Source organism: Nelumbo nucifera, chromosome 7 (assembly GCF_055504915.1).
Source record: "Nelumbo nucifera cultivar China Antique chromosome 7, China Antique-T2T, whole genome shotgun sequence".
Taxonomy (NCBI): Eukaryota; Viridiplantae; Streptophyta; class Magnoliopsida; order Proteales; family Nelumbonaceae; genus Nelumbo; species Nelumbo nucifera.
The window spans coordinates 30,481,056-30,492,843 of NC_142655.1; positions in this window are offsets into that span (position 1 = coordinate 30,481,056).

An 11,788-nucleotide genomic window follows, 5' to 3' on the forward strand; every position below is an offset into this window, starting at 1 on the left:
TTCAAGCCCAGCTCGGGCCCATCGCATATATTTAAACTTACACGTGTATAATGTATACATGTTATTTTACATTACATTATATATTTTATATATAAATATTATAACATGACAAGTATAATTTATATTAAATGTAATATTTATATTATATAATGTATAAAATAAGTTTATATGTATGTTATGTCATTTAATACAAAATATTATAGATATGTAATGTTTTATATATGAAAGACATTGGCCTAGAATCTAGCCTGGCCCAGCCCGGGCTAGGGCTTATGTTTCAAGCTCGGAACCCTAGGCCAGGCCGGGCCCGGGCCTAAGCTATAGCCCTTATCATAAATGCAAAGCCCGGCCCGGGTCTGGCCCATGATCACCCATAGCCCTAGCCTAGGTCTATATGGGCCTAGGTCGGGTATGGGCCTAGGTCGGGCTGGGCTTGATTCCAGGCTAATGTCACTCATATATAAAACATTACATATCTATATATTAAATAACATAACATGCATATAAACTTATTTTATATATTATATAATATAAAATATTACATATAATATGCATGCTATAATATTTATATATAAAATATATAATATAATATAAAATAATATGTATGCATATGTATACATTATACACAAAATGTGTAAGTTTAAATATATGCAGGCCGGGCCGGGGTTGAAGTATTAAGCCCAAGCCCGGCCCTAAAATTTGCGCTCATGTTGTGGGCTCGGGCCCAGGCTGGGCTTGAACACAAAACCCAGGCCCAAGCCCAGAATTTTCTAGGCCGAGCTGAAATGATCACCCATATATGTGACCCACTAAGGATTGGTGAAGGCACTAACATTATAAGGAAAAGGGCTGTTTTTATGATTTTATCTAAACAATTTCCACAGCTCGAAACTCAAGAAAAGGATGGTGACTTCCGTGACTAATGGTTGACTAAAGGCAAAAGAAATGCAGAGAAGTATGAACAGGACCAATGCAAATTTTTGATTTCCACTGCAGAACTATAAACATTCAAAATGTCAAAAATTCCCACTCTACACACCAATGCCACCTCGTGAATTGGCATCAATTCCAAGATAGTACCCACCCAACTGTACTTTGGGCCTAAAAATTATGACCCTAGGCTAAACCGTCATTCTCCCATGGCGACTTCCATGGCACCCACCCCATCATGCACACATCATCAACAATTCTGAATTTACTATAATATTTTTTTATTTATTTACCCATTAATTATTGTAGGCTTTCACCACACACCTTGAGTTGGTATATATATTGGGTACCAAGGATTTAACGTACCAGATACGTGACCACCTTCCATCTCTATGGTTAGATTGGAAAATCTAAATGATTATCGAAAAAAATATCATGAAAAATGTCCCTATAAATTTTATAATGAATAATTTTTCTAGAAATTTTCATGCGTAACTTTTGTTAATTAATAATTATTAATTAATGGTAAAATCAATATTTACTATAGAAAATAAAAATATTAAACTAAATAATTCTTAGTAGATATTAAAAGCTATCAACAATTACTAACAAAAATTATCATCAATTTCTAAAAATTATAATGAATAACTTTTCATAATTACTAATACTATTAATATTCTTTTCAAAAATATAGTAAATTATCAAAAATTTGTACGAAATTATGAAAAATTATAAATAATTTCAGAAATTAATAACTGTTAACTATTAATAATTATTAACACTAATTATCAAAATTAATTAATATTAATAACAGCTTTGATAATTTTATATTAATTAATATAAATATTTACTATAATTTATTGAAAATATTATAATAACAGTTTCGTTAATGATATTAATTAAATAGTTATATGAATAATTTAAAGTAATTTATTAATTACAGTAAATCAATAACTTTTTTTGTTTAATAACCGTTATTTATTAATTTATTAATTACTATGAAAATGCTTTTGTTAATTTTTCTAAATTATCAATCATTTTTGTTAATTAATAATTGTTAATTACAGTGAATCAATATTTATTGTAGAAAAATTAAAGGGCAAATTTCATAAACTACCCCTAAAATATTAACATTAAATAATTTTGAGTAGATATCAAAATTACCAATAATTATTTACAAAATTTATAATTAGTTATCAAAAATCATCATGATTAATTTTTGATAATTATCAACACTATTAATATTTTCTAAAAATATACGGTAAATTATAAAAAAAAATTGTACTAAATTATGAAAATTTTAAATAATTCCAGAAATGATTAACTGTTAAGTATTGATAATTATTAACATAAATCTTTTATGATAGCTTTTCATCAATACAAATTATCAAAAATAATTAATATTAACAATCATTTTGATTATTTTTTATATTTATTAATTAATTAATTAATTACTATGGATAATTTACCCTAATTTATTGAGAAGAATGTAATACAATTTTGTTAATACTATTTTCTAAAAATATTATTTTTGATATTTAATATTAATTAAACAATTACTTTGAATAATTTGACGTAATTTCTTTCTATTAATTATTTTTTATAATTGTTAATAAAATGCAAGAATTATTAATTATTAACCATAATTAATTATCAGTAATATATATAAATTAGTTGTCTTTATTTATTAACCCTAAATTATTATAAGTAATGGCTTAATTATTTAACAACTAATAAATTGATGGGAAAAGTACGGAGACACACGATGCAGAATTCTGAATTCCAGCCCCCCCTACAACTAGCCCTGTCCTCCCCTATAAACCACATCCTGCCTGTGAATTTGACATCAATTCACCATCAGGATGCATTCCCCTGTACTTTGGGCCTAGTAAATTCTGAGCTGGGCTGATTTGTACTTCTCCCTAAATTAATTGCCATTACTTTACAGTCAAATGGACTAGGCAAACAGTTTGGTCGGGCCTGATTTGATTGGGCCTAGAAAATGACAGACTGATGGTTAGACCAAAATAAAACTAATGAAAAATTGGGTTCGAATTTGGATCCGGTTTAGGTGTCCATAGCCCACAAAGAAAAAGAAGAAAAAACTTCCTTCTTCACCTGTTTTTAAGCTTCAATGATCAAATATTACGCTTTCTTCACCTTTTTTTAAGGTATAGTAGTCATTTTTCACAATATTTTGGTTGTCAAAAAGACCCCAATACTAGGTTAGCCCTTATTTGCATAAAAAACGACTCAAACAAGCTGCAAAGACATACCCAAAAGTGTGTTTCTTCTTAGGGGGCATTCTTTTTTTGGATTTTGAGAGGGGGAAAAGTTGGTCAATGGGATTTTTGGTTTCCATTGAGCAAGAATCTCATGTTCTTTTCTCAGATTTATGTAAGGACTAGGGAAAGTTTATTTTCCTGGGTATCACTTACCCATCTCCTAGGTGGATAAATAATTTTCCCACTTAGGGGGAAAGTTGTCAACACTTGAATGGGACAAAAATGCCCTTTTTAATAATGAAATTTATGGATAAAATGCTCATTGCCTTATTTATATGAGAAATAAAAGAATATGTGTAAATAAACTTACCCAGGTAAGTGTTTACTAGGAAAAACTTGCCCAGGTAACTGCATTTACCCGGGTAAATAACTTATCAAAAAATAAACAAGGCCTTAGTATTGGAGGATACTAAACAATGAGGGACAATGGGAAGAAAAAAGGGAAACAATGTGAGAAAAGGGATAGAGAGAGTCAAAAGAGTGATGGACGAAGGGAAGAAACCGACCAATAATGGAAGAACAATGAGGAATAGAGAAAAAGGGGGGCCACTGCTTTTTCGCCCAAATTGAAAGAATGAGGGACAATGGGAACAAATATTAGAGGAAGATGAGATACAGAGAATTGTGATTGGGGTTGGTTTCCAAGGATAGAGAGAAAGGTAGGATATAGTGGTGGAAAAGGGTTAAGTACCATGCTGAGTAGGCAACTTGTGAGACATAGAAAGAGAATAAGGAGACACTTTCGAGTTGCAAGGTTATGGTAAGGGAGAAAGGAGAGGCCATCTTATGTAGTCATCCTTGTTTTAATATGTGCAAATAGATGAGAGGGAGAGTAATTAGTTAAAAAGATTAACAATAAAAGAAATGGGAGTTATTAATTTGAAATGTATTAACTAATACATTAGAGTATCAACTTGTATCGGATCCATATCAGCCAATTTAGACCTGAAAACGGTCTGATACGGGCCCATATCAACCCGATATAGATGAAAAGAAATAGAGTGACTGCTTTCTATGTGTTTCGTGTACCAGACCTTTATTAGAATGATATGTATTGGCCTATGTTGCAAACTCTTGAACTTTGAATTGTCAAAGTGTCTCACATCTCACGCTTTGTGGGCATGAACAATCCTAGGATCAACATCTTAATTAAAAAACAAATTAGTTATTTAGTCATTTATTATTTTCTTTTAAGTTTTCTTCTTTATCTTGTTTCTTTTGTTTCTTTGGATATACTTCATTCAGGGTTATTTACTTGGACAGTTGGACACCCCCTCTAATTTCATGTAAGTAATAAAGCAATCCCTATAATTTGTATATTACTAGCAGGGACCCGTGTGATGCATGGGAAAATCTGAAAGATTTAATAATTTTATTTTTCATTTAAAATTGATTTATATAAAATAAATATTGTTAATTGAATATGAACAAATATTTTTTAATAAATTTAGTTTTATTAATAATTTGTAGTAATTTTAATAATTTTTATTCTTTTTATTATTTTTAAATGAAATTTTGATTAAGATTAAATAAATAAAAATAATTATAAAAGCTAACATTTTTATTAATTTCACTAATAATTAACAATTATATAGAAATGACAACAGGGTGGATAGAGGGACAAGGCACCCCATCCCTTTCCCTACCCCATAGACACTTTACCCTATCCCCGCCCCGTCCCCAATGTCACGCGGGTTCAGGGCAAGGTAACCACTCCTCAATATCGGGCAAGTTTAAAGGCAAGGCACCCAACTCCTCATCAAGGATGGAGAATCCTTGAATTTCCTTACCATGTCCCCAAGATTTGGTGGGTTCAAGTGGAGGTGTAAATTGGGTCATGCTAGGTAGGCACAACACAACCCGCATGTGGCCCACACAAAGTGCAAGTTGTGCCATGCTGGACCAGGAGGCATCCCGAGCCATGCCTCCCTCCTCTAGGATAATTTGGGGGGTCGATTAAGTATGACCAACAGCTCGAGCCCGCATAGGCCCATGTCATGTCGTGGGTCTGGCTGGTCCATGGGCCCCTTGGGTCAAGCCATGCCGCACACCAAGCCAAGCTCAAGCCAAGGCACCCACTCCCCGTCCAAGGTTTTTAAAATTGGACCAGATAGAGAACCGTTCTAGGGTTGAACGGCCTGACCATTCGGTCTAAATGGATGACCACTCTAACAAAAAATAAAAAAATAGGAAAACAAAAAAGGTCAAAAAATGTTGTCCGAGTTGACGGTTCAACCGCCCAGGTCAGCGGTTCGCTAATCAAATAAATGGTTTTTGGACAAAAAGCAATTTTGAGGTGAACCGGTGTCCAGTTCCCAATTTTTCCGATCTAACCATCTAGTTTGATATCATTTTGAAAACACTATCCCAATCAACCCAATATTCAACTGGATGATAGAAATGATCAAAATGATTTATTGAGTATCAACCACATGGTAAATTTATAAAAGTACACTAAATTGTCTTTAATATTCAAAAATGTAATTTTATGAAAACTTTGGAAATTTTATTTAAATTTTTATTAAATAATTTATTTTCTTTTTAAATGGTTTGCTTACAGAATTATACTAATTTATCTTATAATTTCTAATATAAACTAACCAATAATTTCCTTTTTTTTTATTTGGTAGTTTACTAACAAAATTACACTAATTTATCTTTTACTTTTCAATATAAATTAATTAATAATTTCATTTTCTAACATTATAATATTTTGTTCCCCATTTGTATTTGGTTATTAATTATAATAATAACAATAACTTAAATTTTATACTTTTTGATAATTGTTAAATATAATTCAATTTTATAGAAATTAGTTAAAAAGTTTTCAATTTCTATAAAATGTTGTTAATGAGTTAATTAATAACAATATTTATTAACTTTTGGTAATTTACTAACCATACTAATAAGAATATTTAATTTTTGGTAATTTACTAACCGTACTTATTAACTTTTGGTAATAACACTATTTAATACTCATTAAATATGGGCGGGATTAAATATTAATCATATTTAACTATTTATTAATTAATATAAATATTTTAAATGAGGGAAATTGGATATAGATTGGGAGGGTGCATTTTAGGAATTGAGTAGGGAGTGGGGCAACATAATACTTTCCTATTAGTTTAAATGAGATATAGTGGGAGAGAGATTATAGGAATATTTTTAGGTAGTTGGGTGACATGGCTTAATGGGAGTGGTGGGAAGGGAAGAGGAGAGAAAGTCAAATAGAATGCAAGGTGGGGATAATGGAGCAAGGAGAGGCATGGTGACGGGGACCCGTGCGATGCACGGACTTTGTTAAGCGGAAGTTAAACAATAGAGATACATAAGAGTATATAATTGTTTTATATTTTAATTTTTTAATAATCAACCCGATCAAACTCAACCCAAGTAGGTCAGTTTTCTAGTATTTCAGATCAGCTTCGGTTTAAGAACTATATATTAATATTTTATATTTTATATTTTAAAATTAAATTTTTAATACATGAAAGTACAAAAAATCCCATATTTCTTAGTCTAAAATATTTTATATCATAGATTTAATTTTAATAATATCATTGTAATTTATGAAATTTAAAGTTAATTTTTAAGTTTAAATCTTTTGAACAAACAAACTAAACCGAAAATAAACCCAAATCGATACAACCCGAGTTGGTGGGTTTTCATCAATGGTCAATTAGTTTCGAGTGACAAACTACAGACTTGACCAAATAGATTTGGTTGACGAAACAACCTACAACTAAACTGAACCAATCATTGAACACTCCTAATTTCAACTAAATTTATAGTCTAATCTCTAATAAATAACAATAGTTTAATCTCCAATAATTATTGAAAATTTATAGAAAACGTACACAATCATTGAAAATAAGTTTATAATGAAAATATAATAATATATAATAAAAAAACTACAAAAATATAATAAATACTGAAAATATACTAAATTGGTCAATAAATAGTGTAATCCCAAATAATAGTTTAATCTCTAATAAGTATTAATCTATAAATTATAAAAAAAATTATAATTACTAAAAATAAATTTATAAAAAAATACAATAAATAGGATAAATTAAAATTCAAAAGTTAAATAATATTTTTTTAATCTCCAATACCTATTGATAATTTTCTATTAAATAAAAAAATAAGAATACATTTATAAATAATTATTGAAAGAATATTTATAGAAAAGCAATAAATAATTACGGAAAATAAAATAAATATTAATTATAGTATATATAAATATATACTTAATATACACTATTATTGTAAAATTATTACTAACAAATATAATTTTTTTGATAGTTATTTTCTATAATTATTAATTGTTATAACTGAAATTAGTTATTTACAGTTTTATTTAGTTATAGAAATAATATTCGTACCTAAATTCTTAAAATATTAATTATTTATTGAATTTAATAATCCTTAAAATTATAATTGTATAATTATTCCATAATTCGTTATTAATTTTGTAAAATATTAAATTATTATTAATATGAATATTATGAATTCTATTATAATTATTTTTCTAATTTTAAGATTTTTTTTTTAAATTTAATACAGAAATTTATTATTTTAACTATTTAAAATTTTTTCATGTTAAATGTTTTGTTATTTAAATATTATGTAAAATATTTAAAATGTTTCATTATTTGAATTCTATTTATTTTATTCTTATTACGTAATATTAAATATTTTGCTATATTATTTAGATATTTTTAATGTTTTATTTAAGATTTTTAGTTTTTGAAATATTTAAATTATATTTTATTTTTTAATTTTAAATTTTTATTATTTGAATAACATTTAAATCGAATAATTCATAAAATTATAGTTTATATTGTTACTACATAATTTCTTGATGACTTTTGTAAAAATATTGAATTATTAATAATATGAATATTATTAAATCTATTAATTTTTTTGTGTTTTGAATAAATATTTTAAATTTAGTATATAATTTCTTTATAACATTTAAATAGTTCTGAATTTTTTAAATTGAAACTTTCTTTAGATAGATATACATAAAAAGTGGGGGAGAGGATAAATTGGAATTAGAGATAGTTTATGAGAGAATTACTCTACCAAATTAGAGATAATTGAAGAGATAAATAAGAGTTAGAGATAACTTAGGAGATAAATAGGAATTAGAGACGATTTAGGTGGAAGTGGGGGAAAGTGGTGCAACTTGGCTAAACATTAGAAAAGCAAATCCCTCTTTTTTTTATGGTAGTTAGAAATAGTTAAGCATATGTGATTTCCTTATTGGTTTAATGGGTAATTATATGGAATTAAAAAATAAAAAATTCAAAAAAACAGAAAATTAGGAAGGGGTTTAAAGCAAGGAGAGGTATGGTGACGTGGACAGACAGACTAATTTTAATATATACTACCAGGGACTCGCGCGATGCACGGGAAAATTTAAAAGATTTAATAATTTTATTTTTCATTTATTGTTAATTTATGAAAAATAATTACTGTTAATTGAATATGAACAAATATTTTTTAATAAAATTAGTTTTATTAATAATTTGTAGTAATTTTCATAATTTTTATTCTTTTTATTATTTTTAAATGAAATTTTGGTTAATTTTAAATAAATAGAAATAATTATAAAAGCTAGCATTTTTGTTAATTCCACTAATAATTAACAATTATATAGGAATGACAATGGAGTGGGTTCAAGGCAGGGCACCCCATCCCTTTCCCTACCCCAAAGTCAAGACACTACCCCATCACCGCCCTGTCCCAAGTGTCACACGAGTTTAGGGCAATGTAACCACTCCTCAATGTCGGGCGAGTTCAGGGGAAAGGCACCCCACTCCTCATCAAGGATGGAGAATCCTCGAATTTCCCTGCCACGTCCCCAATATTGGGTGGGTTCAAGTGGAGGTGTAAATTGGGTAGTGTTGGGTCGGCACCAAGGTTTTAAAAACTAACCTGAAAATGGAACCATTCTGGCTACTGGTTTCCGGGTCAGCGGTTCGACCATCTGGGTCAAACGATTTGGACGGTTTGAATTGGGGCAAAATAGAAAATAGATATATATACTTATATATGAGAAAAGAGAAGTGGAGAAGAGAGTTTTTGTCGGCTAAGAAAGAAGAAAAGAAGGAAAGAAAGAAAGGAAGGAGATAGGGAAAAAAAAGGAAAAGGGGAGAAACAAAAGGAAAGAAAGAAAAAGGGAAAGAGGGAAGAAGAAGGAAGAGGAGGAGAATGATTTGATGTTCACCGGTGACGGTGATGACAACAAGGACGACGAAATGGCGACGACAGTACTAGCGCGGATGACAGATCTGAGATCTGAGATCTATTTTTCATATCTCAGATCTCAATAATGAAACTATGCAACTTCTTCTTCTTCTTCTTCTTCTTCTTCTTCTTCTTCTTCTTCTTCTTCTTCTTCTTCTTCTTAAACTGTGAACCGCTGTCCGAGTCAAATGAATCGATGGTTCAACCACCTGGGTCAGCGGTTTTTTGACGAAGTCAACGGTTTATTACCCAAGAACGGGTCAAGGGTGAAATGGATCCGGTTGCTTGGACGGTTTCCAGGCCGAACAGTCTAACCGTCCAGGTCAACAACAGTTCAAAAACATTGGTCAGCACAACACAACCTGCATGTGGCCTGCACAAAGTGCGAGTCGTGTCGTGTTGGCCTACGAGGCATCCCGGACAGTGCCTCCCTCCTCTAGGATAATTTGGGAGGTCGGTTCAACACAACCCACAACTCGAGCCCGCACAGGCCCGTGCTATGCCATGGGCCGGGCCTTGGGCCAGGCCATGTCGCAGACCAAGCCAAGCTCAAGGTAAGGCAACCACTCCCCGTCCAAGGTTTTTAAAATTAGACCAGATAGGGAACCGTTCTAGGGTCTAACGGTCTAACTGTTTGGTCCAAACAAATGAACCGCTCTGACAAAAAAATAATAAAATAGAAAAACAAAAAAAAATGCCAAAAACTATTGTCCGAGTTGACAGTTCTACCACCTAGGTCAGCGGTTCGCTAACAAAATAAACGGTTTTTGGACAAAAAGCGATTTGAGGTGAAATGGTGTCCGATTCCCAATTTTCCAGTCTAACCATCTGGTTTGATCCAGTTTTGAAAACGCTTTCCCCATCAACCCAATATTCAATTTGATGATAGAAATGATCAAAAGGATATATTGAGTATCAACCACATGGTAAATTTCTAAAAGTACACTAAATTGTCTTTAATATTCAAAAATGTAATTTTATGAAAATTTTGGAAATTTATTGTACTTGTGTAATTTTGAAAATTTGTTTCAATTTTTATTAAATAATTTATTTTCTTTGTAAATGGTTTACTTACAAAATTATACTAATTTATCTTATAATTTCTAATATAAACTTGTTAGACAGTGTATGCCCTTAGCTCCAATCAGAATGATGTACCTTATGACATTTAATGTAAATGAATAAAGTACATATTTGATTCATGTTATTATAGTGTATTTCTGTGTAATACCCTTAAACTTGACACATATGAGACACGTGTTAGTTTAGAATCTTCACAGCCATTAGATAGATCTGGGGAGATTTATCCTACCAAGGTTGACACTGATGTACCACCAAGTTGGTTGGGGTGGCTTGTCTCAGCTACCAGGGTGAGACCTGAGGTACATACAGTGTGGGTTTTCTTGAAACCTTAAATCGGACCAGAATTCCAGTGTTGCCCTGGACCTTGTAGATAGATGGGCAAAACTGGAATGTTACACCTAACCCCTAGACTAGATTATGATACTGCACTAGGTGTCGGATTGGGCTGTCTTTGATATGCTAATCAATGAGATCCTTAGAGGGGGTCAAAACCTGGGTATGTTGGGACAGCCCGAGAATTCATCTGAGTGGGTGATCATAGTGACAGGATCAGCCCCTTTGTCGGACAAAGTGAATGATTGGGGATGCACTCTCTCTGATGGAAACCAAAGTTGTCGGCAACCAATTTCAACCGTTGAAATTTGTTTTGCAAAATATATTTATATAGAGATATGCATATATCATATATATATATATATATATATATATATATATATATATATATATATATATATATATATATGTATTATGGTTTCAAAATGTTTGCAAAAGGTTTTAATTCCCAGGATCCATGTGAGTAGAGAGTGCAACATTGTACCTTGCAGCCAAGGGAGAGGTCCTCTCTTTGTCGGGCAGTGTTTGATCATTATGGGCTGAGAGGTTAAGTGTAAGACCATTAAGGTGGCTTGACCCAAGGACAATTTAGTGTAAATGTTGGGCCCATTAAGAGCCCATGGTGAGGGACTCAGGGGTTCACTGTCTCCTACAGTGAATTCGGCCAAGCCTTGTAACAGAGGCTGGGCTGAACCCATGTGACTGATGTGTAGATCAATATTTGGGTCCCACTCCATACAAGGATATCTAACTGGGCAGTAGTTTGGAGTCCAAGTGAGCACATGGACTTAATGGGCCTAAAGCCCAATTCGAACTGGCTTGATTAGATTAATTAAAGAGGGGCGGTTCTGGGATTTAGATCAGCAGATAGGATAAGGGATTGTCCCTATCCACTCAGA